We start from the raw sequence: 26,881 nt of genomic DNA on the forward strand, positions 1-26,881 counted from the left end.
CAGCGCTGCGGCCAGGGTGCCCGCCTGGCTCCCAGCGGGTCCCACGGGCATGGCGGGCGGGCTCGCGGCTGACATTCCAGGCACAGTTCCCAGCCCTGGGCCCACGGGGGGCCGGGGGGGGGGGGGCGTCGGCTTCAGGCCGGACAAACCAGTCAGCCTCCGGCTCGGCCCCTGACCACCGACTTCCTGCTGGGGCCGCGAGGCCCTGAGGGCCTCCGAGTCCTTCCTTCTGCCTCCACCGCCACTGCCACCATCCACACTGGCACAGAAGCCTCCCCTCGCCCTCCCGAATGTCCTGTCCGCGCTCAGCCAGAGGGTCCCTTAAAGCCATGGACCAGCCCGGTCACTCCCTGGCTGAGTTGGATCCCCAGGACTCCCAGAATGAGCCCCCAGTCCTTCCCTCGGCCGCCAGGCCCCGCACCCTCTGACCTCTCCTGACCCCTCCGCACTGGCCCCTCCCGCCAGGCTGGCCTCCTCTGCGTCTCTGAAACAGCTCAAGCTGCCTCATGGCCTTTGTACTGGTTGCTCCCTCTGTCTGGAACACTCTTCCCCAAGGGTCCACAGGGCTCCCTTCCTTCAGGGCTCTGCTCAAGTGTCACCTGCATGGGAAGCTTTCTCTGACCCCCCACCGCCCCCCGTATTCCATGTCCCCGTCCTGCCTTTTGTCCCCTGGGGCGCTCGTCGCCTCGGATGCACATAGCTTGTCTCTGCTGCGTCCCCAGGCCCCAGCACAGGGCCCAGAACCTACAGGTGCTCAGCAAACATTTGTTGAATGACTGAATGAACAACTGTCTGAGCTAGTGGCAGATGAGGACACTGAGGTCCCTTAGGGTAGGTGACCAGCCCAAGGCCACTCAGCTAGTCGGAGGCTGAGCCAGGTCCATCAGATCCTGGAGCCGGAGTCTCAGAAACTGCGCCTGACAGACCGAGGCCCTGGTGCTGGATCCGGAAGCTTCTGCGGCCCGGCCAGCCCCAGGGCCAGGCAGGACTCGGCATCCGCAGCCCCAGCCCGCCCGCCCGGCATTCCAGGCTCCGGCCCAGGTTCCGAGCTTTCTATTTTGAGCCTCCTGGTCCTGAGGACTGTGTGTTCCCAGCAGGCGGCGCGGGCCAGCGGCTGAGGCGGGGTGTGGCTGTCACCCTATCTGGGGCCTTGCGGTGGCGGGAGCCCGAGCTGGGGCCCAGCCAGGGAGCCTGAGAATCCAGATTCCCTGTGCTTAACCTGTCCGCTGCTGAGGCCTCTGGCGCGAGTCTCGTTCTCTGCCTGCCCGGCGCCCGTTCCAGCCCTTGCCCTGGTGTCTTGCAGGGGTGGCATGGACCCATCCCACCTTGGGTTATACCCTCTGTTTGTCCCCAGGACTTCGAGGCCCATTTGAATTCTGGCTCTGCCCCTTTTCAGCTGTGTGACCTTGGGCAAGTCACTTCACCTCTCTGAGTCTACTTCCTCACCCAGGAAATAGGGGCAATAGAGAACCTGTCTCCTGGGATTGCTGCGAGCTTCAGGGTGACAGAAATGAGGGACGTACGTGCTCAGCTCTGGCCAGTACTCGGCAGTGTGCCCCCGGGGCGTTTCTTCCCCATGGCCCCATCTCCTCCCCCGTCCTTCTCCCTGCCTGCTGCATCGGGGTCACGTGCATGTGGGGTGGGTGTCTGTCTCTCTCTAGAACGCCAGCTCCACCAGCCAGGCACTCATGTTCGTTTCTTTACCACTGCATCCCCTGCACGCGGCACAGCACCTGGCACACAGTGGGTGCTCAATAAATGTTTATTGAAAGAATGAGTAAATGAATGACCAATGAACAGGGGAACACAGGCTCTGAGCTCAGAAAGTATGTCCTTACCCCCCCTTCCCCGGCCCAGGAAGGGGCCCCTGGGGTCCTCAGGTACTTGTGGTACCAGGCACCCCTGCTCGGTCTTATCCAGCAGCCAGTACGGCTGTCCGAGTCAGCATCATCCTCATTTCACAGATGGGGAGAATGAGGCTCAGAGAAGGAGAGTCACCTGTGTAATGTCACACAGTGGTCATCGCCTGAACCAGGATTCCAACCCAGGACTGTGTGGGGGCTGGATGGTTCTTTCCCTGGGGGGGCAGTCGGTGGTGATGGAGAGCCTGGCGGGGCAGTGAGGAGGTCCCAGGGAGGGTGGGAGGGATGGGAGATGGGTCAGCCCCTCTCCAGTTCCATCTGGCTCTGTGTCTCTGTTTCCATCTGTCTGTCTCCCTGGCTCCTCTGTCGCTGTCTTTGTCCCATCTCCCTCTAACTGTGTCTCTCTCCCTCCCTTGTGTGTCTGACCCTCTGCCCAGGAGCAGGTGCTGGCAGCAGACCCCTGGCTCGGGGGCTGGAGCTGACGCCCAGCAGGGGAGGACAGACACCCAGGACTGAGCTGAGGGTCTGGCGCCAGACCCCGCACCAGGCCCCATGCGGGCCCCAGGGCCCCGGTCTGTCTCCACTCTTCAGGGACAACTTTGGGACCCCGGGTGGTTTAGGGAGCCCCAGGCCTGGTTTCAGAAGACCTGGGTTCAAATCCCAGCTTGGACATTTCCCAGCCCCACGGCCTGGGCCACCGAGCCTCAGCTCCTGTGACACGGGACGTCGACAGCCGTCTCTCATAGAAGTATCTCCTAGATCAGGAGGAACGACGTGAGGCCAGGCTCGGCTTCCTGGGGCCCAGGCAACAGGGGAAGCACTCAACCAACAGCTCATTGTCATGATTTCTTTTCAGCGGGTGGAGAAAGTGAGATTCAGAATCAGTTCACTCAGCCATCAAACATTATTGAGCACCCACTATGTGCCAAGTGCTCCTTTTTGCATTCACTGGCCCAGAGATTGGCAGACTATGGCCCTCAGGGCAAATCCGGCCCACAGCCTGTTTTTGTAAATAAAATTTTATTGGCACACAGTGTGTCCATTCGTTAACTTATCGTCTATACCTGCCTTCGCTAGACTGTGGCGTGGAGGAGTCTTGAGAGACCATAAGACCCCCAGGAGGAAATATTTACTGGCTGGCTCTTGACAGAAAGGGTTTCCAGTCCCTGGATCAACCTGTCACCGCCTGGGAGGAAGGAGGGGTCTCAACTGGGACTATGATGAGAGATTGAGGTCTGCGCCCAGGGCCCGTCCAGGGTTGGTCTCCACAAACCCTCTCCGGGTCTCCTTCTCCTCCCTGTCCCTTGGGGACCCTCCCCACTCCTGCTCCTGTCCTTCGTGGCTGCCGAGCGGGCTCTGAGCCCCACAGGGGGAGGAACCCGGCTTGAGGGCCAGGTGGGTCTGCGTCTGAATCGTGCCTGGGCCCCGCTCGTGCTGGGGACCCTGGGCCAGAGGTCTGACACGCAGTAGGTGTTTAGTCAATGTCACGCCCCTGCGTGAGCCTTCGCGTTCTTTCAGGCTCCGTCCAGGTCATGGCGGGGAACCTTCTGCAAAGTGCAGTCTTTGGCGCTGGGCGTTGGGCTGTGGAGCGGTGGAGAGGGAGGCCTCGCGGGAGGGCACTTCGGGAGCCGGAGCGGCCTCTAGAGCACTGCAGTGGGGGGACCTCACCGTCCCCCAAGCCTGCCCTGAAGACCTCGTCTATCCCCGGGCTGGAGGCCTCAGTCCTTGACTGCAACACGCCCGTCCCTCCCAGCTCCTTTCAGCTTCCCTCCTACTGGCCTTGGGGAGCTCCAGGTTTGCCCTTAGCCCTTCCCAGCGGTCCCACAATCACCAAGAGGCAATCCTGCATGCTGCCTGGAGGAGGTGACTTTGGCGATTCAGGAACTGGGGCTCCTCATAGCCCCAGAGCCCAGCGTCACGATCAGGGGCTGTGAGAAGGGAGGTGACCGCGGCCGCCGCGTGGCCGAGTGGTTAAGTTCACATGTTCCACTTTGGCGGCCCAGGGTTTTGCCGGTTTGGATCCTGGGTGCAGATATGGCACTGCTCGTCAAGCCATGCTGAGGTGGCATCCCCCACAGCACAGCCAGAAAGACTTACAGCCACAATATACATCTAGGTACTGGGGGGCTTTGGGGAGAAGAAGAAAAAAAAGAAGATTGGCCACAGTTGTTAGCTCAGGTGCCAATCTTTAAAAAAAAAAAAAAGGAATGGAGGTGACTCTCCCAGCGGCCGTGCCCTTTGCCCCCTGCACCTGCTGGAGCAGCCCTCCGGAATTAGTTCACTGACTCCCCCCTGTGCTGGGCGACACGTCGCAGACTCCCTCCCTGGGCTCCATCAGGTGGGGCTCCGCTGGTCCTCACCCCTCCAGGGTGTCGTGAGGATGAACCGGGTCAATGAGGGGAAGCGCCCGGCGTGGTCCCGGCTCAGCACACACGCTCGTGGGTCCCTGAGGCCCCCCAGGGCCAGGCCTGGTACCGGGGACAGGGGGGAGGGGCGGGGGCCGCAGACAGTCTTACTCTTAGACACCAGCAGCTTCCAAAGGCATCGCTCCAGCTGCGCACCCGCCTGCTCCCGACTCCAGCCCCCCGCCCCCCGCCAGCCACGGGGCAACTGAGGAGGTGCAAACTCGCCTCCAGCCACCACCCCACTCCTGATCTTCCCCCCGAAGCCACTCCGTCTGAGTTAAAGGCTCCTCTGTCCTCCAGGTGCCCCCCAAACCTGGGAGTGGTCCCCGAGCCCTTGTTCTCACGCGCCCCCACAGCCCGCTGCTCACCACATCCTGTCGGCCCCACCTTTGAAATCCGTCCTGCGTCTCCCCACCTCCACCGCCCCCACCCTGGTCCATGCTACCAGCATCGCCCACCTGGGGACCTCACCCCCTGCAGCCCATTCTCCACTCAGGGATCCCCTTAGAACCGAAGTCAGATCCTGCCCCTCCCCGGGCCAGAGCCCTCCCAGGGCTCCCTCCCATTGAGAGTAAAACCTAAAGTTCTTCCACAGGGCCCTGCATGACCCCACATCCAACAAACCCTCCACCTCTCGGTGACCTCGTCTCCTCCCACATTCTCCCTCGCTTACTCTCTCCCAGCCTGATGGCCCCTTGCAGTTCCTCTAATAAGTCTTGGATCTTTCTACCTCAGGGCCTTTGCACGTGTTGCTTCCACTGCCTGGAGCCCTCATCCACCTTGTAGTCACATGACTCCCTCCCTCACCCCCTTCAGGTCTCAGCTAAATGTTGACCCTCAGAGCAGCCTTCTCTGACCCCCTGCCCTCGCCAGCTCTATATTCTCCCCTCTATCCTGTCTCTCTCTGTCTCCTTCCTTTCTGGGTGGAGGACATGGCACAGAGGAAAGGTCTTTCCAAGGAGGGGACAGCGTGTGCAAAGGGCAGGGAGGGTGACCAGTGAGGGGGTGCAGGGCGGAGGACAGCGGGACCGGCGGAGAGGCCCAAGCTCCAGGAGGAAGCATCGTCCAGGCGGGAGGAGGGGGCGCTCTGAGCCGGCAGGCGGGTCACCTGGCTCTGTCACTCCCGGGCTGTGTGACCTCAGGAAGCCACACCTCCCTCTGACCCCAGGATCCTCAACTGCTTTTGGAGACCACCTAAGCAGACCCTTTATCTGACAAATGGGGAAACTGAGGCTGCCAAACTACTTCTGTGACCTGGTGAAAGGTCACCCCCGGATGGGGACAAACTGGGGACTGCTGGTGGTCACTCACAACCTGGCTTGAACTAGTTCCCTGGATTCCTGGCTACCCAGCGACCCCTGGACCAGAGGGCGGGGAGGAAGGGTGGGGGCCGGCTGAGGCCACCCTCAGGGCTCCGGGTTGCACCACCACGGCATCCACGCTGTGACCCAGGCAGGTGACGTGTGCTTTCTGGGAGTCACTCCCAGGCCATGCAGCTGTGTCATGCACCCACCCCCTCCCCACACAGCCTGACTTGTGCTCTGCTCCCTGCTGCCATTTCCTGACTGTGTGACTCTGGGCAAGTCACTTCCCGCCTCTGAGACTCAATTTCCTCTTCTCTGAGAGGAGCTAACAGTAGTACCAGGCCCACTGGCTGTGGGGAGGATTTCCTCCGCCCCAGGTGCACGGGCCCTCCTGCTGTTCCTCAAACATGCTAGGCATGCTCCTACCTCAGGCCCTTTGCACTCACTGTTCCCTTTCCCTGGGACACCTGTCCCAAAGATGGCTTTCTCTCAGTCTTCCTTCAGGTCTTGGTCAAAGGTCACAGCTCAGGGACGCCTTTGCTGACCCCTGACACTGCCTTCCTTGATTAATATGTCTCTGTAGCTTTTGCTATTGCCTGTCACCCCCTCTAGGATGGCGGCTCCAGTTTTGTCTCTCTTGGTCATCGTCATGTTCCCAGCCCTCAGCGTGGCCCGCCGCACAAGAAGGTGCTCAGGAAAGACTAGTAGGATGGGTGAATGAGTGAATGAGTGGATGGGGGAATGAGTGGATGGGGGAATGAGTGGATGGGGGAATGAGTGGATGGGGGGATGAGTGAATGAGTGGATGGGGGAATGAGTGGATGGGGGAATGAGTGAATGAGTGGATGGGGGAATGAGTGAATGAGTGGATGGGGAATGAGTGGATGGGGGAATGAGTGGATGGGGGGATGAGTGAATGAGTGGATGGGGGAATGAGTGGATGGGGGAATGAGTGAATGAGTGGATGGGGGAATGAGTGAATGAGTGGATGGGGAATGAGTGGATGGGGGAATGAGTGGATGGGGGGATGAGTGAATGAGTGGATGGGGGAATGAGTGGATGGGGGAATGAGTGAATGAGTGAATGGGGGGAATGAGTGAATGAGTGGATGGGGGAATGAGTGGATGGGTGAATGGGGGGAATGAGTGAATGAGTGGATGGGGGAATGAGTGGATGGGGGAATGAGTGAATGAGTGGATGGGGGAAGGAGTGGATGGGGGGATGAGTGAATGAGTGGATAGGGGAATGAGTGGATGGGGAATGAGTGAATGAGTGAATGGGGGAATGAGTGAATGAGTGGATGGGGAATGAGTGAATGAGTGAATGGGGGAATGAGTGAATGAGTGGATGGGGAATGAGTGAATGAGTGGATAGGGGAATGAGTGGATGGGGAATGAGTGGATGGGGAATGAGTGAATGAGTGGATGGGGAATGAGTGAATGAGTGGATGGGGGGATGAGTGGGTGGGGCCACCCACTGGAAGCTCTCCGGCCAGGGTGGTGGGTGTGTCGTCTTTGGCTGCTGCTTGCCCTTCCCCTCTGCTCCCGGCCCCTCAGATCCTGCCTCACCGTCCTGGGCTCCCAGCCCGCTCCTGCCCGGCTCCCTGCTGCCTGCGCAGCCTCCTCCCTGGGTCGGGGCGACCTGGGGGGTCACAGGCAGCGGGGGCTCCCTCGGACCCTGCCTCTGGCTCCGCTTGCATCCCCGGGGGGCAAAGGCTTCTGGGAACAGGCAGAGCCACGCTTTGAAGCTCCCCTGGGTCAGCCCCTCGGGCTCCCGGCCTCCAGACATCACCTGACGTGACCCGTTGTCGCAGGGATGAGGACAGGGAGACTGGAGGGCGGGCCGTGCTGGGGTCTCACTTTGGGGCCCCCCCGATGTGACTCCTCTGTCGCCCCCACACCGGGCTGGGGCTCGGGCGCCCATTTCCCGGATGGCAAGACTGAAGCTCCTCAGATTCAGGGCCGGGTTCGAATCTCACCCTCCCACTTCCTGGCCGTGTGACCTGAGGCTTGTCCCGGGGTCCCTCCGAGCCTCAGCGTCCCCTCTCTGTAGAATGGCGTGCCAATGGGGCCCAGCTTGCGGGCGTCTTGGGAGGACAAGACCAGCCATCCCACCGCATCCAGGGACTCCAGCCCCTGTCTGGGCCTGGCCCAGGCTCCAAGCCCCCGGCCACTGGTGGCTCCGGGCCTGGCACCCGCGCCTCATCGTCGGAGTAACCGCCAGGCCTGGGAGGCGCTCGCTGCTGCCTCATTCCCCATCCCTGACTTCTCCCCTCCTCGTCCTGGCCTCCCTTCTCCAGAACCAGCTTGTTTTTGTTTTCTGTTTTTACGGCTCCATAAATGAGTCACGGGCCTGATTTGATTTAATTTCGTTGTAATTGTTATCTTTTCAAGCTTGTTTTTTTCCACTCGGTTACTCACGAGACCACAAAACCTAAACAGGACGGGCACCCACGGCCCGGCCTCCTGGGCCTCTGGGGCTCAGGGCCGGGGTCAGCGGCTCCTGGAGGACTGAGGCGGGGTCTGCGGGGCCTCCAGGGGGAGGTGCTTCATGTCCCAAGCAGGACTGGGTGCTGTGTGACCCTGGGAGAGTTATTTAAGTTCTCTGGGCCCCATCCCCCAGCGTCCTCCCTGGCAAGCGTTGGAAGAGGGAGTCAAAAACTCCGACACCTCGGGGTCAGGAGGGGACACGAGGAGTGAGGTGGGCTGGCCGGCGACTGCAGTGAGCAGGCCCTGCTCCGGGGACAGCCGCCTCACAGCCGGCACGCGGCCCAGATCTTTCCATTTGTCAAGAGAAGCCAGAAATCCAAGGTCGACTGTGAAAAGTCCTGATTCTTAAATGTTGGCCAGTGAATCAAATTGAAAACAGTAAATAAAACCCAGCTCTGTGGACACCTCTGGACAGAAGGTTCTAGAAGATCCGGCCCTGCCCACAATCCAGTTGTGGCCAGAGTTCTTCCCTGCACACCTTTGCCCGAGCCGTGCCCTCCACCCGGAGCCCTCTCCCTCCTCCTCACCTCGTCATTCTCCTCGTTCCTTGAACGGGAGTGTGTCCGCTCTCCCACAGCCCTGGCGCCCTGGTGGCCACAGTGTGTGGTCACCACAGCTCAGTCATTCCTCCCACTGACACGAGCTCGTGAGGACGACACCAGCCTTGTCCCCTTTCGTATTCCCGGGATCCGGTGCCCAATCTACTTTGGTTTGATGTTATTTTCTTTGTGGAGCGTGTGTCCTGTTTATTTGAGACCACCTTCGAGATGGGATAATTAGTCCCTTAATTGTTAAAAATCATAGGAAATATGTTTCCCGGTTTATTATTTATTTCTAAAGTGGGTGCAATAATTGGTCAGTCATCTAAAGACTGAAGGGGCTGGGCCGGCCCCTCCTGGGGTGAGGAACTGGAGGTTAGAGCCAGTGAGGGGCCGGGGAGAGTGGCCTGGGGGGGCAGGATGGGCCGAGGGCACGGCCACCTGAGCAGGGCCTGCCAGTCAGGTGTGCCGGGCCAGCCTTATGAACCACAAGTTTCAAATGATGGGGACGGAGCTCAGGACCCTCTCTGGGGTGGGTGGGGCTGCAGCCTCATCTACTTCTCCAGAGGCTGCAGTGGGCGGCCGGTTCTGGGGCCAGTGACCAGGGCCCTGTGGCGGCCACCGGCTGAATAATTTTATAGAAACCACTTTTTCCGTGATTATGTCAGGTTGGTCAAATCCGATGAAAAGGACATTGCACTGTGCTGTTACGCAGTTCTGTTTAGATATATTGAAATATATCAACACTAGCTTCTCTGTGTTCACCCTAAGAATTCGTGTAATTATATGATAATTGCGTTAGGTGGAAGAGGAAATCTATGTTTTTGTTTTTTTGCCACTTTGCAAGATAGGGTCCTGGTCAAACTCCTCTGAGGTCCATCTCTATTTTAAAGCGTTGGCCCTGGTTCTTGGTGGCTTTTTCCCAGGCCCGACTGTCCACCTCCATCTTCCGAGCTCGCTCCCAAGGTCTCCAGAAGGGCCCTCCCCCACGGCCCCGGGCACAGCTCTTGCTCTGTGAGGGGTCCCAGGGTCTCCAGCAGCCCGTCACCCACCACCCCTGCGGGCCCGGCGTCCCCAGCCTCTGGCCCAGCCCCTGCCTCCCTTCCTTCTCACCATCTGGTCTTTCTCCAGGACCCCCTGGGCAGCGCTCCCGCCTGGAACGGAAGCTTGGAGGATGCTTGAGATCCTGTAGCCTTGGAACTACAGACTTGCTCCCGCCAGGACAAAGGAGTCACCCACCCCCCAGCTCTCAGCGCACCAACCCCTGCGATTCTAAAATTCGAACGCACAGGAGGCCCACTGGACCAAGTCACTCGCTCGCTCAGTGAATACCTGTGGAGCATCCATTAGGCACCAGGCACAGGGGGGACACAGTGAGCAACATGGACAACCTTTCTGCCTTTGGCACTTGTGTTTTAGCAGGGGAGACGGTCAAGAACCAAATGATAGAAGATGCAGTGTGTCAGGTAGCCACATCCACGACAAGGGGTTGGGGGCTGCCGTGTGACATGGGCCGTGACACGAGGGACAGGCAGCCGGGGGAAGTGAGGGGCCCGCCCTGCAGATGTCTGGGGCAGAGCGCTCCAGATGTTGGGAACAGCAGATGCAAGGGCCCTGAGGTGGGAGAGGTCTTCCCTGGTGGGGAAGGGCAAGGAGAGCAAGCTGGCTGAGTGAGCGAGGGCGAGGCTGGGGGGCAGATCACCCGGGCCCTGGGGGCCCAGGAGGAGGAGTTTGGACTCTACTGCAAGTGAGGTGGGGGCCCCTGGAGGGTCTGAGTGAGGGAGGGACAGGGTCTGACCCGGGTTCGGGCATACAGCTGTGGAGCTGCGGACATCTGGCCAGAGGAGTCTCTGTGGGGGCCGCCCTGTGCATCCCCAGGGGCTGAGAGGCATCTCTGTCCTCCTCCCACTGGACGCCAGCAGCACCCCTCCCCCCACAAGTTGTGACCACTAAAAATATCCGCGGACACTGCCAAATTCACCCTGGGGCGCAAAGTCGCCCCCAGTTGGGAACTACTGGTGTAACAGGATCCCTCTGGCTGCCGTGGGGAGAGTGGCCGCAGGGTCCCAGGATGGGAGACACGGAGTGGCAGACAGGGCTGGGTTCTGGGTCTAGTTTGAAGGGGAAGTCAGCAGGCTTTGCTGGACTGGACCTGGAGAGGGAGAGAGATGGAGGGGCGAGCTGAGGGTGACCCGGGCTCTGGCCCGAGCTAGGGTGGGGGCGAAGGCGCTGCCTTTTACTGAGAGGGACCTGGTTTCGGGGCCACCTCAGAAGGTTTTTCCTCCGAGATGTCACTTGAGTCCGTCTCGGGGCGGTGGGGGGTCTCAGAACCCAGTGTGGTCACAACCTGGCCCCAGGGGATGCGGTTTTTCAAACTGTGCTTCAAAGAACTGAAGTGTCCAGAGGACGTACCTTGATGGCGGGGGGTGGGTGGGTGAAGTGGGGGTGAGGACAGGACAAGCGGGCAGGGGTCCCTCACTTCAGCCAGATCGGGGGATCCCACTGAGATGTTTCCAGAAGTGGTGCTGAGGCTGCAGGAAGCCTGGGGACGTCTGTGCCTCCATGAGGAATGCAAACTCGCCGCCCGCCCCCGACCCCATCCCGGGGTGGAGCGGCTGGTGAGGGGCAGGCTCCTGCCAGAGGGTGGGCGCTACTCAGTTTCAGCCCAACGCCACCACGCGGGAAGGCCCGGACTGCCAGTTTGTCGTGAGAAGCTGTAAACCTGGATTGATTTTGACCTGTTGGTGCAGAGCTATAAATACACAGGCCAGATCTGGCCTGCGGGCCGGGACTTTGACACCTCTGTTCCAGGCAGCCCTGTCATCTTGCAGGTGGTGGTGGGGGGCACCGGGAGGGAGGTGGGGCCTGGGCGGGCTGCAGAGGAGGGTGGGATTCTGACAGAGACGAGAGGGCGTCCGGGAGGTGCGGCAGTGAGATCGCGGGCGAGGGGGGGAACACGGGAGCCTGTGGTTACAGCGGAGGGAGGGAAGAAGAGAGCGGACCCAGAGAGAAGAGGAGACGCGATAATGGCGGGGAGGATGCTGGGAAATAAACCAAGAGGCCAGACCTAAAGCAGGGCTGGAAAAAGTCACAAAAGGACTTTAATAATATTAATAACTACACTTCCGAATGGTTTGCCAACACAGCTCCTTTATTTTACCCCCGACTTGGGTTCTTGGCAGTCTCTGCGGATGCCAGGGACTACTTGCCCAACCAGGAGCGTTCTCATTTGCAGATCATTTCCTAAATGCTAAATTAGAAATTGAATACTGGTGTGTGAAGTTTAGGTGGATTAATGAACGATTTATTAATTTCGGTTTAGCAGGTTTCTTTAAGTATTTTAGAGGCAATGAAGTTCTGGTTCCAAATGTCCCTTGCAAATCTGCCACCTGGCAGCAGCCAAAATTTGAGGTGACGTGCAAAAATAGCTGATGTGTAAGGATGGAAAGGGGTGAGGGAAGGTTAGCCAGTCCGGGAGAGTTCGCTTTCCTGGGAGGATCAGGGCAGGCTCCCTGGAGGAGGTGGTTTTGAATCCGAGTGGCAAAGGATGGGGGAAATATAGACCAGGCAGCCGGTCTAGGGTGAGCGGGGGCAGGCCAGGCGGCGGGCCCTGTGCGTGAAGATGTGTGAAGGCGGGAACAATGCGGTGGGAGTTTGGACCACGGGGCTGGGGCTGGTGGAGGCCGCCGCAAGGAGAGATGAGGCCCATGGGGGCACTGCCAGGCCGGAGGGCAGGGAGCGCGGAGAACGCGGCTGACCTCTGTTCCAGGGGCTCGTGCTAAAGAAGGGCTGCCTCGTCCTCTGTCCACCACCAGGCGCCCTTTCCCCTCAGGCCTGTGCAGTCATCTTTGGTGAAATATGAGAATGAGTTGCCTGCGTGGAGGCCCACAGGACGCCCAGCCCTGCACGGATGGCTTCGGGGGCGTCAGCTCATTCATTCCTCCCGTTAGTTGCATGAGGGAGGTGTTATCATGATGCCCATTGTTCAGAGGGCACAGAGGAGGCCCAGAGAGGTTAAGCAACACGGCTAATGTCACATAGCCAGGAAGTGGCAGAGTGGTATTGGAATCCAGACCTCCTGGAACCCAAAGTCCTTGCACTAAGCACTGCTCTGTAATGCTCCTCATGTGCTCCCACCAGGCCTGTGACCTGAGCACCATAGTCCTCCCCATTTGTCGGAGGGGGAAACTGAGGCTCTGAGAGGTGGAATCACTTGCATGAGATCACACAGCCGGAGGGGAGAAGCCGAGGTTGGAATCCCCGGGTCCAGGTGACTCCAGTGCGCTTTCTGCAACCACCAACGACACAGCTGCTTGCTCTGCCACCTCCATGTCCTTATCTGAGAAGCGGGGCGAGGACAGCGGCCACCCGGTGGGGCCGTGCGGGGGTCCGAGGGGGGCGCTTGGCCGTCGCTTTAGGGACGCTGGCTGTGGCCACTTGTGTGAAGGCGCTGTTAGTAAGTGAGTGGGTTAGTGGGAGGCCTCAAGCAGTGCCCTGCACACAGTAGGTGCTCAGAAGTGCTGGCCGGCGGCATTACTACTGTGGGACCTGCCGCAGGGCGGCCCGAGGTGCTTCCCAACCTGCCTCCTTCGCAGACGCTCCACTCGTGTCCATCACCCAGCGATGGGCCTCGGAGTCCAGGTCAGGAGGACGCAGGGCGTCCGCCCATCAGTCCGGGAGACGCTGCGAGCACTGGGTGACCAGTCCGATGTCAGGGTTTGAACCCTGGACCCGCTGTGTGACCTCTGGCAAGCGTCTTGCCTTCTCTGAGCCTCAGTTTCCCCTTTTGTCTGTAGAGCCTGGGCCAGCTGCCCCGGAGGTGCCAGCCCCGCGCAAGGCCAGGGGCGGTTCCCATGCCCCCGCTGGCCGCCGTCCCCGCCTCCTGCCTCCCGAGCTGCAGGCCCGCCCGGCTCAGCTGTGACGACCAACCAGCCAATGTGTTTACTGAACTGCCTGACCCCTTCCGGGAACTGGGCCCAAGCTTCCCAGAACTCGGGTATTAATGACCCGGAGCCACATGACAGAGCATGACACAGCACTTTTGGGCACAAGGCAGGGCCCAGAGGGGCGCGTGGGGGGCCGCGGCCCAGCCCCCAGCCCGCTGGCGGGTGAGTCACCCTGGCCTCCTGCAGCCTCCTGAGCGTCCGCTCGGCGCCCTCCCCCAGCCCCAGAATGTCCTCCCCCGGCCGGCCGCCTGCGACCTCCGGACCTTTGCCCCAGTGACCTAGAAGAGGTCCTGCTGAGCCGGGCTGCCCTCTGGGGCCGCAGACCTACTTGTTAAGCACTTACTGCCCGTGAGGCGCTGTCTCACAGTGATGGGGAAACTGAGGCTCAGAGGGGGGAACGGGGCCTGCAGCTGCGCGGGGCAGCCTCGAATCCCAGCAGCTCTAGGCGCCCCTGGATGATCTTCCATCCCCTCGACAACCCCACAAGGGAGGGGCCGTGTGGGCTGTTTCACAGCTGGGGAACCGAGCACGGGGGGGTGCTGAGTACCCCGCCCAAGCTCTGAGTCGGGTCTGTCTTGGGACCGCTCGGCACCAGCGCGGGCAGCAGGCAGGCAAGCTCGGCTCCGGCCACGCAGGTTCGAGTCCTGACTCTGCTTTTCTCTGGCTGTTAGCCTGGGTCCCGAGGCTGCGCTGCTGAGCTGGGGTGATGGCAGAGGTGACACGGGGGTCCTGACCTCCGGGGCGGCTGGGAGGCTGCACTGGGCTGTAAGTACCTCTGGACACACATAGTGGCTGCACGCTGACCGTCCCCGTCCGCAAGTCCCCCACCTGGTGGCCGCCCCCGGCACCCTTTGCCCCACCCCCGGCACCCTTTGCCCCACCCCCGGGGCAAGTGAGGGTGGCGGTTTTTATGGGCTGGGAACCAGATGGGCGCGGGGGCTCGGAGGCCCCCCCACCGGTGGGCATGGGGCCGCCTGGATCTCAGCCTCCGGACTCCGGGCTGGGGGTGGGGCAGTGCTTTAATGATCTTCCCCCCAGTCCCCAACTGCTGTTGAGCGCCTGCTGTATACCAGACTCCAGGGGCACACCAGCGAGCAGGGTCTCTACCTGGATCCTGGTGGAGGAGACAGGAGAGCCCTGAGCAGACATGGGAACGGATAAGACGTTCTCTGCCAGGGAGAGGTGCTGTGACAAGAATAAACAGGGGTGTCTGGGAGCTGCATCACTCAGGGAGGGCTTCCTGGAGGAGGTGACATGGAGAGACATCCAAGGAACAGAAGGAAAGGACCCTGGGAAGGATTTCCAGCAGGGAGAACAGCAAGGGCAAAGGCCCTGGGGTAGGTTTGGGCTTGGGATGTTCCAGGAAATTCAAGGAGGCCAGCTGCCTGGTACGCCGAGGGAGTGAAAGTCACAGGAGGTGATGCTGGAGCTGTCAGAGCATGCAGGGATTGTGGCCAGCGCCACTGGGAGGATGTGAGTGGGGAGGGGACCAACGTGACCCGGATTGACGGACAGTGAGCTGTCACTCACCGTGACAATCAAACTCTCTCCCCATCTGCCAGACGAGCTAACTCTCACCCAGGTTGAGTTCACCCTGAGGGTCGGTGGCAGGCGGGTGGGACCGAGCGGGTGGATGGACAGTTCAGGATGGCTGCCCCAAAGAAGAGGCAAGGAAGAACCTGGGGCGGGGAGTGGACGGCCCACGGGTCAGCAGGGGCGGCCAGGTCATCCCCGCAGCCCCGAGAGCTGCGGGCTTCTTGGCAGAGGAGGTGCCCTCTGGGCTGAGGTTGGGGCAGAGGTGCTGGAAGAGTGCTGCTGGGAGAGGGAACAGCATGCAGGGAGGCCCTGAGGTAAGAGCGAGAGTAGGGTGTGTTTGGGAAATTCATCATTGCTCGGGACTCAAGAGGGGGAGAGGCGATGGGTGACACTGTCAGGATCCCCATCCTGGGAGGCCTCAGAGCCAAGGGGAGGAGATGGAATTTCATTCTGAAGGCCTACTGTGTGCCAGGCCCAGGTGGATGCCAAGATGGGCACATGTTCGCCCTCCTGGGCCCCGTGATTCAGAGGTGGGGGCAGCCCAGAGGGGGATCAGGGACATGACAGGGAGAGCAGAGGGCCGTGAGCTCCCACTCTTGCTTTTACAAAAGACCCCCGGGGTTCAAATCTCAGTTCTGTGACGCCTTCACTGTGTGACCCAGGGTAAGTCACTTCACCTCTCTGAGCCTTGGTTTCCTCATCTGTAAATTCCACTTGGAAAGATACTGTCAGAACCCAGTGAGATCATTTTTTCATCCACTCATTCATTCAGTCACTATTTTTTTGTGCACCTACTATGTGCCAGGCACTAGACTTGGCTCTAGGGGCACAGTGGTGACAAAAATCTCCTGATTTGACGGAAGAGATGTTATGCAGCAGAGAAGAACATGGTCTCTGGAGCCGGATGGGCTGCGTTAGCTCCTGGTCCACCACTTATCCACTGTGTGACTTTGGGCGAGTTGCTTTACCTCTCTGAGCCTTATCTGTAAAATGGAATAAGTATAGTACCCACCTCGTGGGGTTGTTGTAAGGACATGTGAGTGAGTAATGTGTTTAGCACAGAGTCTGGTGCACAGTAGGTACTCAATACATGTTCTGTACGCTTGTGCTCAAACTGGGGAGACAGACAATAAGCAATCAGATGACGGTGAGTGGACAAGGTGGTGTCTGAAGCGGGACGTGTCAATACCAGCTCTTAGCACAAGTGGGCATACAGTAGGCACTCAATAGGTGTTTCTCCTTCTTCGTCTCCTCTTGAGCCCAGCCTGGACGGTGACAGGGTCTGAGGTTTGGGAGTCCGTGTGCAAGATGGGAGCCATCTTTGCTGACCCAGAAACCTGGGGCTGAGCTTTGGGGCCACGGAGAGCAGAGATGTCCCTGCCACCCCTCCCCGCCGCTGCCCGCAGCCCATCCCCAGCATTGCTAGCAGCCTGGGTGGCTGGGGCGAGCCGGGGCCTGCCCGCGGGTCCCCAGTAATGACACTCATTACACAGGTGTCTGGCTGCACACGGGGGGCGAGGGCCCTGGGGGCCACGTTCATGTGGCACCCTGCCAGCCCACCCTGGGCCCTTCCTCATCCTTGACTTGCCCGGGGCCGGTGGCAGGCGGGGGAGAAGTCGCACGGGGCCAGCTGGTGCCCAGCGAGAGGAGGGAAAGCGGAGACGTTTGGGTGTCAGGGACTGGTGTGGAGGACGGGGCAGGGGGCGTGGGGTGTGGCGTGTGCGTGCATGCATGTGTGTGTGCATGCGGTGTGCACAGGGGCATGGTGAATCTGCACACCCGTCTGGGGCCCCTCCGGCCTGTCCACGTGGAGGCGAGAGGGTCTACACAGAGGGAGCGCTGACAGCCTCCCACATGGGCTCGAAATCTGCAGCATCCATTTCACCTGTTTGCTTCACCTACGTGCACAGGCGGGAACCAGACTGTGGCCGGCCTGGGCCTGGCGACATCAGAGCCAGCGCAGGGCCAGTACTGGCCTCTGCCGTCCAAAGCTCCAAGTGCAGGGAGAGGCGGACGCCGAGCCCAGGTGCGAGACATCCCAGTGAAGCCTTTGGTGGGGAAGTAAGGCAGGATGATGAGAGAGCGAGCCGCAGGAGGGGGTCGGGGAGGACCCTCTGAGAAGGCGACCTTGCGCTGAGGCCTGAGGATGAGCCACCGTGGCAAGATCTGGAGGAAGAGTGTGCTGGGCAGGAGGAACAGCAAGTGCAAAGGCCCTGAGGCAGCACCAGTTTGGCCTGTTTGCAGAGCGTCAGGGAGGCCCCAGGGAGAGGAGTGAATGAGGAGAGAGGGTAGGAGACCAGGTCAGGTACGGTGGGGCCGCCGTCGTGGGCCAGGGTCAGGAGTGTGGCTCTTGCTCCGTGGACAGTAGGAAGCTTGGCATGTGGTCGGCACACAGATGGAGGCTCCCTGGGGGTGAATGGTTGGAAGAGAGTGGGGGCTGGCGCGGTGGGTGTGGGAACCATGGGCCCAGCGACAGACAGGAACGTGGGCCTCCCAATTTCTGTTTGAACCTAGTCTCCCGGGTTCAAACCCCCTGGATGCTCGAGCCTGTTATTAAGCTGGCTGCACCCTGGGGCGCCTGCCTTTATCCCCAGACAGACAGGGCCTGGCCTGCCTGCCCCGAGGTCGACCCCGGCCCCCCAAGGGGAGTGGACGGGCCGGACTGGTGAACGCCCTGTGCCCGCCCCAGCCCCGCTGGGCCCCGCAGCAGGGCCAAACGTACTTCTAAGAGCTGGAAGGAGCCTGTGGGGCAACGAGCATCCCCCATTCACGGATGGGGAGACTGAGGCCAGAGAAGGGGACGGTATGTCCCAGGCTCCATGGCAGGGAGCTGACGGCAGCACCTTGGGAGTCTCTGTTGTAGCTCCCATCTCTTCCCACTTCCTCCTCTGTCCACTGGGCTCCTCCCCGTGTGACTCTGGCCGGGGGAGCAGCCGGGGTCTGGGCAAGGCCAGAGGGACCAATTTGGACGGCCTCTCCTAGCTGGGTCCTGCAGGAAGGACTGCCCCACAGTTGAGCTAGTGAGTTCCCCGTCACTGGAGGCATGCAAGCAGCTGCAGGTAACAGCCTCTCATCTGCTTACGGGGCTGCAGAGGGGTCTGCATGAATGAGAGACGACGTCCCTTCAAGCTCTGGGTTCCACAGGACCATGGCCCAGTCGTTCTCCACTCAGGCCTCAGTTTCCCAACTCTGATTTTTTTTTATGTGTATAATCAGAGTGACCTTGATAAAAGGATAGCCTCGAGGATGAGAGTTCCCTGCTTCTATCCCGTCCCTGGCTCCCCCGGCCTCAGGGGACAGTCCAGCCCTCACCACGACCCAGACAGCCTGCAGCCCTGGCCCGAGGCCTCTCCTTCCCTCTTTGTGCTGTGGCCACTCAGACTTCCTCACCGTTGTTCCAGGTCACTGCCTTTTCCTGCCTCAGGGCTTTTGTAGAAGCCGTGACCATTGGGTGCCAGGACAAGTGCTTTCTGTTATTTAAATCTCTCACCAGCCCTGTGAGATAAATGCTATCATGGCATCCATTTTACAGATGAGGAAACTGAGTCTCAGAGAGATCAAGTGTCTTACCCAAAGCCACACAGCCCATAAGCAGAGGAGCCAGGATTTGAACTCAGGCCTCCTGGAACTTAACACTACTCTCTTTTCTTCTTTCCTTGTGGGACTCATTCTCACTTTCAGAACTTTGCTCCATAGCCCCCTTCTCCAGGAAGCCCTCCCTGACTGCCCTCCCAATCCTTCTGTGCCCGTCCTGAGTTTCACCATCGCCAGGCTGATCACGTCGCCTCACAATTATCTCCTCTTTTACAGCTTTATTGAGGTACAACAGACACGGCGCGTGTTCTAGTGTGCACGTTGGTGAGTTTTGACACATGGATGCGCTCATGAAGCCACCAGCACAACCAAGACTGTGAGCATACCCATCACTTTCCACTCCTGAGGTTTCCCTGTGTCCTTTTGTCGCCGCCCTTCCCACCCGGCCTCCTCCACGCTCTCTATTGCTGTAACTCAGTCTACGTTTTCCAGAAGTTTCTCCAAGTGGAATCATATAGCACGTCCTCCCTTGTCCGCTTCTTTCCCTCGGCGCGAGGATTTCGAGATTCATCCTGTCATCACGCCCGTTATCTTCTCAGGTGTCCGCCCCCTCCCAGCAGGCCGTGAGCTCCGTGCGGCAAGGACTTTGTCTTATTTGTCTCCGTGTCCTCAGCACCCCGCACAAGGCTGCGCACACAGGAAGTGCCTAATAGATGCCTGACTGGCGGGAGGGTGGAGACGAGCCCGTGTGGGGGACGGGCAGGCTGCAGCCTCGTGGCAGCGAGGAGCCCGAAGACTGGCTGGGACAATGGCCCCTGGACGCTCCGGAGGCCCCGTGGCCCCATCAGATGAGCATATCCGCTCATCCCGGTGGCTGTCTCTGGGGGTCAGAGACCTGAACTGCACAAGGGTTGGGCTTGGGCTGAGGACGCGCTTAGTGGCCCCTTTATCTGGCGTGGGCATCCGGCCCTGTGTTCTGGAACGGCACAGCTTGCACGCCCAGCGGGCCACGCGGCCTGGGCCCGGGCATGGCAGGAAGGGAGCTGGCGCCCCCCCACCCCCCCAAACCAGTCTGACTCCTCTGGAGAGGCTGCGGGAGCTGAGCGAGCGCGGGCGGCGGGGAAAGGAGGAGGTGGAGGGAGGACACGCTCCATCAGCGACCGTCCCGGAGAATTTCCAGTCCTGCCCCGGCCGGCTGGTTACACAGGCGGTTTCCAGGTCTCGGCCTCAGCCCGAAGGCTCCATGGCCCCAAGGCCTCTGGGTCTCATCCCCAGCTGGAAAGGCAGCTGGCCAGGCTGGGGAGGGGCGAGGGGACAGAGCTACATCCCGAGACGGCCCGCAACCAAAGCTGAGTGAGGCATGGGCTTCCTGCGCGATGTTACTGCCCATTTCCCAGATGGAAAAACCGAGGCGAGAGCTGTGGATTGGCTGAGGTCACACAGGGGTCGCCGGGGAGCAGGAGCGTTTAAGGACCAGCGGTCATCTTGCAGAGCCTCCTTCGAAGATGACAATGTTCTTTTGACAAATGCTCATTGAACCCCTACTGTGTGCCAGGCTCCATGCTCAGCTCTGGGGATTAAAAGAGAGTCCCGGGGCCGCCCCATGGCGTGGTGGTGAAGTCCAGCGCCCTCCGCCTCCCTGGCCTGAGTCTCGGGTTCGGATCCCAGACACAGACGCACACCACGCGTCAAGCTGTGCTACGGTGGCGTCCCACATGCGAAATAGAGGAAGAGTCACGCAGATGTTAGCTCAGGGCTAATCTTCCTCAAGCCAAAAAAAAAAAAAGAGGAAGATTGGCAACAGATGTTAGCTCAGAGAAAATTTGCCTCACACACACAAAGCAAGAGAGTCCTGGGCATGTATCGTGTGTCACATCTTACCTCCAGATGGAAAAACTTTTGAGGGCAGGCTGTGGAACTTTGTTTTCTTGTTTGTGGAAACAAGGAATTTACACCAGGTTAGCGTTTCCCAAATAGGGTCTGAAGGACACAGATTCTCTGGGACATTGAGAGCAGTGACATGGGGAAAAGGGTTCCACGGGCCCAAGAGTTTGGGAGTTACTGTGTGTAAGAATGGAGCGTTTGCTGCAGGACTTCTCAGAGCCTTCAATGTCTTAACAAGCTCCGTGAGCATCTCAGTGGATGGGTGCTCTGAGTCACCCTCTGTGAGATCTAAGGGAGCCTGTTTAGTGTCTTCCTGTCTTTCTGATTCCTGGTTTGGATGCCACTTCCTCCGAGGAGGCTTCTCCGAAGCCCCAGGTGGACCTGCGTCTGTTCCTGTGAAGGTGCCTGCCTGGAGCTCCCTTCGACCTCTTAATATTTTCCACCTTGAGTTGTAACTCTCTGTTCCCATCACCAGCCTGTGCGCTGCTCGAGGGAGGAGCCCACGGTGATTCATGTCTTGGTCCTGGTACAGGGAGCTGAATGGGTGGATGCAGAAGTTAATGGGAGGAAGGATGAGTGATGACCTGATGAATGAATGGGCGGACGGTCGAATGGAAGATTTAATGACTGGGTACATGGGCGGATGGATGTTTACGGATGGATGAAATGCATGAAGAGACAGGTAAACCAAAGCCTAGACGAATCCATGAGGGACATGATGAACAAATGAAATAATGCATGGATGGACGGATGGATGAATAAAGAAATTAGTGGATAAATGGGTGGATGGATGAGGGGTGGGTGAATACAGAAATGGTGGTGGATGACAAATTATGAGGTAGAGGATGCGGATAACTCACGGTTTAATATTGTGAATTATTGATGGAGGAATGAATAGATAACATAATTAAATGAGTAAATAGAATAATAAATGAAATGGATGAATTAATAGATGGCTAGATGAGAAAATGCATAAAGGGATAAATGGATAGATGGATTGGTAATTTCCTGAGTGTATGGATGGGTGATGGATGGATAGATGAGAGAGTGGATGAGAAGGATGGATGGATGAATGGGTGGATGGGTGGCTTGGAGACTGGATGGATGCATTGATGAACGGATGGATGGGTGGATGGAGGAGTGAGTGGTTGGATGGGCAAGTGAGAGGCTGGATGCAGCAGTGAATGCACGCAATGTCATAAGGTCTGCACCGAGGTCAAGATGGCAGAAATATCCCTCATCCCTCTTTGATGCAGCAATTTATCAAGTTTTTGGAATTTGAAAGTTTAATGAAAGCAATGAACTATATCTCTAGAAAACTGCACATAGACATGAAACGTCAGCAATTTTAAGAGGGCGGTGGTCATCAGGCCTAGAAGCTGCCTACAGACCCCCAGGAGTCCCAGTGCAGAGCAAGGAGTTTCCTTTATTCCTCAGGCCCTGACCTTGGAGAGGAACCCAGGCCCAGAGGGATGCAGGCAGCTGAGATGGGGATGCCGGGTGTCCCAACGGAAAGAGCACTCGTGTATTCATTTGTTCACGGCACAGCATTTCCGCGCCTTTTCCGGATGCCTGTGAGAAGACAAAGCCGCCTCTCATAGCGCCGGGTGTTTGGAGTTTGAAGTCACACAGATTTCCTTTGTAATCTCATCTCTGATGCTCACCGGCTGGTTGACCTTGGGAAAAGTCCTTCACTCTCTGGGCCTCCTCTTCATGTATAACACGGGGATGGCAAGAATTCCTACCTGTTGGCTTGTAAGTGTGTAAACAAGCGTGTAAGTGTGTAAACAAGCCTAGTGCTCAGAGCATAGTAAGTGCCCAACAAATGCTGGTGGCGGGGTACCCAGGACACCCTCTCTTCCCTTAAAGCAGTCACTGTCTGGGAGGAAAGACAGACAAGCAAGCAGAGCACGCGTCCCAGAGGCGGGTGGGGGTCGTGGCGGGGGACCCTGCGACGTCACCTGAGTGTCACGGCACTCGACACCTGTGTACGTTGAAGTCTCCTTCCAGCCAGAGGCCGCAGAGACTGGACGGCTGCGAGCCACATTTCCCAGCCTCCTTTGCAGCGACGGTTCTGTGTGCTCTTAGGTTCCGCGATCACATGCCCGCCCGGGAGATTCAGAGAGTGGAGGCCGTCTGGTTTTTGCTGTGGCTCTCTTTCTGCTGATAAACATGGCCACACACTGCATTTTCTTGCAGCAATGTACATGCCTGGTGACCAGTTTGGAGGTCTGGGGAGGGGGGCTCCTGTCTCCAGAGAGCTGCTGGGTGGCCTGTTCTCCAAGCCACCAGCTCCCGCGCGGCCTGCTGATGCCCCACCATCCCGACCGGCCAAGGGGCAGCTCCCATATGGGCCAGTTCTGCTCCTTGTTTCGGAGCCCTTCCCGCCCTTCTAGTGATTTTCTTCCAATTCCCTGTATTCCGCCCTTTCTGCATAAAATACCTGGACCAGTTTCTGGTTCCTGCAGCTGTAGCCTGACTCACACACGTAGGACTCCAGGAGGTACTAAACCAGACTTTGGGGGTCAAAGAAGGTTTACGAAGCCTGTGTCTCCTAAGTTGGGTCCTGAAGGGCATTTGGGCAGTGGTGAGACAAGAAGTGGGGCTGGGAGGGGAAGAGCACTCCAGGCAGGAGGAACAGCCTGTGCAAAGGCTCAGAGGCAAGTGGGAACATAGTGTATGGGAGAAGGGAGAGTGGTTCAGGCTGGCTGGAACATACAGGGCACGGAGAGAGGTCGCTGGACCAGGCAGGGCGGGAAGGCTGGCCAAGGCGCTTGGGTTTCCTTCTGAAGGTGAAGAGGCCCTGCATCTGACGGCCCAGCAAACAGTAACTGTGGGAAGCTGGATTTGGGGACGAGGGAGCACCAGGGTGGAGCAGCTGGTGAGGAGTAAGCACAGCCACTCAGGGCAGAGGCGAGGGGCAGATGGGTCTGCAGGACACTGAGGACGAGACTCCCTGGCCTCGGTGACCAGCTGGGCCGAGGGTGTGGATGTGGAGGCATTGGGGACAATGCTCAGGCTCAAGGCTTTGGCCATCGGCAGCTGGTGGGGACGTCTAGGAGGCGGGAGCAGTTGGGAGGAGCTGCTGAGTTCACTTTGTGCATGGATGTGCAGAGAGCTTGGGGGCCATCCTGGAGTAGGCATCTGGGAGCAGGCAGACCCGTGGTCAGAGAAATGAGATGCCAGGGCTGAGACAGACCGGATGTGGCCAGGGGCCCCACATCCCCCACGACTTTGGGGAAAATGAGATTCCCAAGGAGTTGGTGAAATATTCATTCAACAAACACTACGGGGAGCCTGAGACTAACCTATCTATTCATTTCTGAGTGCCCAGCCCTGGCCTAGGGCCTGGTGGCTAGTTAAATAAACCGGGAGGAAGCAGTGGGGCCAGCACTGGAGGATGGGCTGGGTTCCAGCAGGAAGACAGGCGGCGAGGCCCCGTGGTCAAGCGTGCGAGGCCTGGGTTTGAGTCCAGCTCCTCTGCATGCTCGCTGTGGGGCCCTGGGCCAGACATTTTCCCTCTCTGAGCCTCAGTTTCCTCATCCGAAAGTTGGTCATAAAGGGACGTGGCAGAGATACAAAGCAATGCTCGTGGAAGCATGGGGGGTGGGCGGGGTGTGAACCGGCGGCTGAGGGCAGGCCTTTGGGGATAACCCAGGGCTCAGAAAGAGTCACTTACTTCCTGGTATTGCATGGCCATGGGGAATGGGAGAGAGAAATTAGGATCCGCCTGGCAAACACATCCACAGCTGTGTCCCATGTGGGAAAGGCGACCTCAGTCCCCGCCCAGCCCCCTTCCACCCCACAGCCAGCTGGAGCGGGCGGGCGGGCGGGCGGGCCGTGTGCGGGGAGCTCATCCCGAGGTGGGGAGGAGGAGGACCAGATGACAGGAGCCTTCTCCGCAGGCCCTCGGAGCTGCTGGCACTGGGTCTTGGCCACCACCCGACCCTCAGATCCTGACTCAGGATCAGGCTGTGAGCGGCTCCTTCTCTGGCTGCTCCGTCCGCCCAGGCGGAGCTTGCAAACTGGGGGCCCTGGGGACTCACCCTGGCCCTCGGGTGGGTTTCGTTCGGCCCACACATAATTTTTTAATGAATGGAGCCAACACTTAAAAATCTGCAGATATGACATGAAATCCTGTGTTTCTGGCTCCCTTTGGAAAATCAGAAGATCTGAAGATCTGATTGTGCTGGGTCCCCCTTCCCGAGAGGCCACACTCAGCTTTTGACAGGGCACGTGCCCCAGTCCCCACCATTCCCTCTTGCATCTCCAAAACGGAGGCCCAGGAATAGGAACTATTTACTGCCTTCCCCCGGCCCACTTCACCCTTTAAAACCCCTGCCCGGCCCCTGGTGGCACTGAGTTTTCAACCCCTGAGTCAGTCTCTTTTTCCTCCATAACCACAAGGCCTTGGCCCTGGTCCCAGCCCTGGGTCCCCAATCTGCCATCGCGAACTCCTCAGGGTCACCGTATGCCTCTCCGTGCCCCGCGAGGCCAGCACCACGCCCTGGGGGTGGGGGAGGGGCTGAGGCTCGGCCGGGGCCAGCTGGACCCGGGGAGACAGGCCCACATCTGCTGAGATGTGTCAGCTGGGCCTGGTCACACTCTCTGTAGCTCATCCCTGAGGCATGTGGGACCAGGCGCTGTGCTCTCAGCCCGGCCAGGGTGGCGGGCGGGGCTGGGCCCGGGGTTGTGGTCTATATCGAGGCAGCGGGCAGGAAAGAGGGAAGGAGGAGGGGAGACACAGAGCTGCCTTAGCAGAAAGTGCCCAAAACACAGAGGTGGGAAGACCTGAATTCACACCCTTAATTGCTGTGTGACCTTGGGCAAGTCACTTCACCTCCCTGAGCCTCCAGCTTACAGTGGAGCCACGGAGAGGCCCCAGCAGTGGTAATGTGGCTGACGTGGGGCCTAAACGCCAGAAGGGCAGCCTGGAACAGAGAAAAAAATCACAGGCTTTGGGGTCAGGTTGACTAGCCGCTTGGGAGCCGGGTGACCCTGGGCAAGTCACTCCTCCACGTGGACCCTGGAGCGAAGGTCCCGAGCTCTGTTCCAGCTAAGCCCTCCAAAACCATTCCGAGGGAGAAAAGCATTCATTCATTCAACAAATATTTATTGAGCACTTCCTGCGTGTCAGGCGCTGGGGACACAGTAGGACACGAGATAGTCAAAGGTCCCTGCCCCGTGGAGTTCCCACTTCAGTGGGGCGAGCAAGCGATACACAGGATAAATAAGCTGTGTATTATATTTGACAGGCTCAGAGCTCCAGAGAGGAACTCAGCAGGACACAGGGATTGAAACGGGGGGTTGGGGACAGCCCCTCTGAGCAAGTGACCCCTGAGTAACAAGCCGTAGAGGTGAGGGAGGGAGCCCTCAGGGGGAAGAGCATTCCAGGCAGTGGGAACAGCCAGTGCAAGGGCCCTGAGGAAGAACCCGGTGTGGGGAGCCGAGTGAGTGAGGGAGAGTGGGAGGAGGCGAGGGCAGGGGCAGAGCACACAGGGCCTTGTGGGGCGTTGTAAGGACTTTGGCGTTTTCTCTGCAGGAGGTGGGAGCTATGGAGGGTTCTGAGCAGAGGCAGAACTCGGTCGGACTTGGGTTTTCACAGGATCCCTCTGGCTGTGAGTGGAGAAGGGGCTGTGGAGGCTGGGACGGAAGCAGACAAGACAGCGGGAGGGGACCGCAGCAGTTGGCCCGTGTCAGTGACCCTCTCCGGCCTGCTCTAAAGCCTTCACGTCCCCCCTATGCCCCTGGACAAAGCCCGGACTCCCTGGCATGACATTCAAGGTCCCCATGCCCTCACCCCAGCCCCTCCCTCTCTCCACCCCAGCCCCCTAGATATTCTCTCTTGCTGCTCCGTGAGCTGTCTCTCCCCTGCCCATGCTGTTCCCTCTGCCAGGAACGCCTTCTTGTTTCCCCTCTGTGACCTGGCTCATGTGCGGCTCATTCCACTTGAGCTAGAAGTTAGAAAAGAGAGAGGGAGAGAGGAAGGCCTGTTCAAAGGAGGGGCTGGGGCAGGCCGGGCTTCATCTGCTCCTCCTCAAAGTCACCCCAGGGCCTCTGCCAGCAAGGGCAGGCTCAGGAGGTGGAAGCAGGGCTATAGCCCACACATGCCTGCTGGGTGACCTTGAGCAAGTCACATGCCCTCTCTGGGCCTTGGTTCTGCTCTGTAAAATGCGAGCATAATGAGCCTCCTCAGAGGTGGTTCTGACGATGGTGTCTGGATTCCGGGACTGTTGCCACCATGGGAGTGACGGCATCCTGGAGAAGCTGTGGCCGCACATCCTCTTCCAGCCGCGCCAGGCCTGCACAGGACGGGCCTGAGCTGACACCAGGGATCCCTCGGGGGAAGGACACCCTTGGGAGCCCCTCGCGTCTCCAACTT

At 59.3% G+C, this 26,881-nt stretch overlaps 1 long non-coding RNA gene across 1 annotated transcript; it reads left to right on the forward strand.

Annotated features, from left to right (window-relative positions):
- The first annotated feature begins 11,619 nt into the window (after positions 1–11,619).
- LOC139040338 (uncharacterized) lies at positions 11,620–22,237 on the forward strand. The gene is made up of 3 exons (XR_011494679.1): positions 11,620–13,707; positions 14,217–14,310; positions 18,892–22,237. It is a non-coding gene; the product is annotated as an uncharacterized lncRNA (long non-coding RNA).
- The last annotated feature ends 4,644 nt before the right edge of the window (positions 22,238–26,881 follow it).

Source organism: Equus asinus, chromosome 15 (assembly GCF_041296235.1).
Source record: "Equus asinus isolate D_3611 breed Donkey chromosome 15, EquAss-T2T_v2, whole genome shotgun sequence".
NCBI lineage: Eukaryota > Metazoa > Chordata > Mammalia > Perissodactyla > Equidae > Equus > Equus asinus.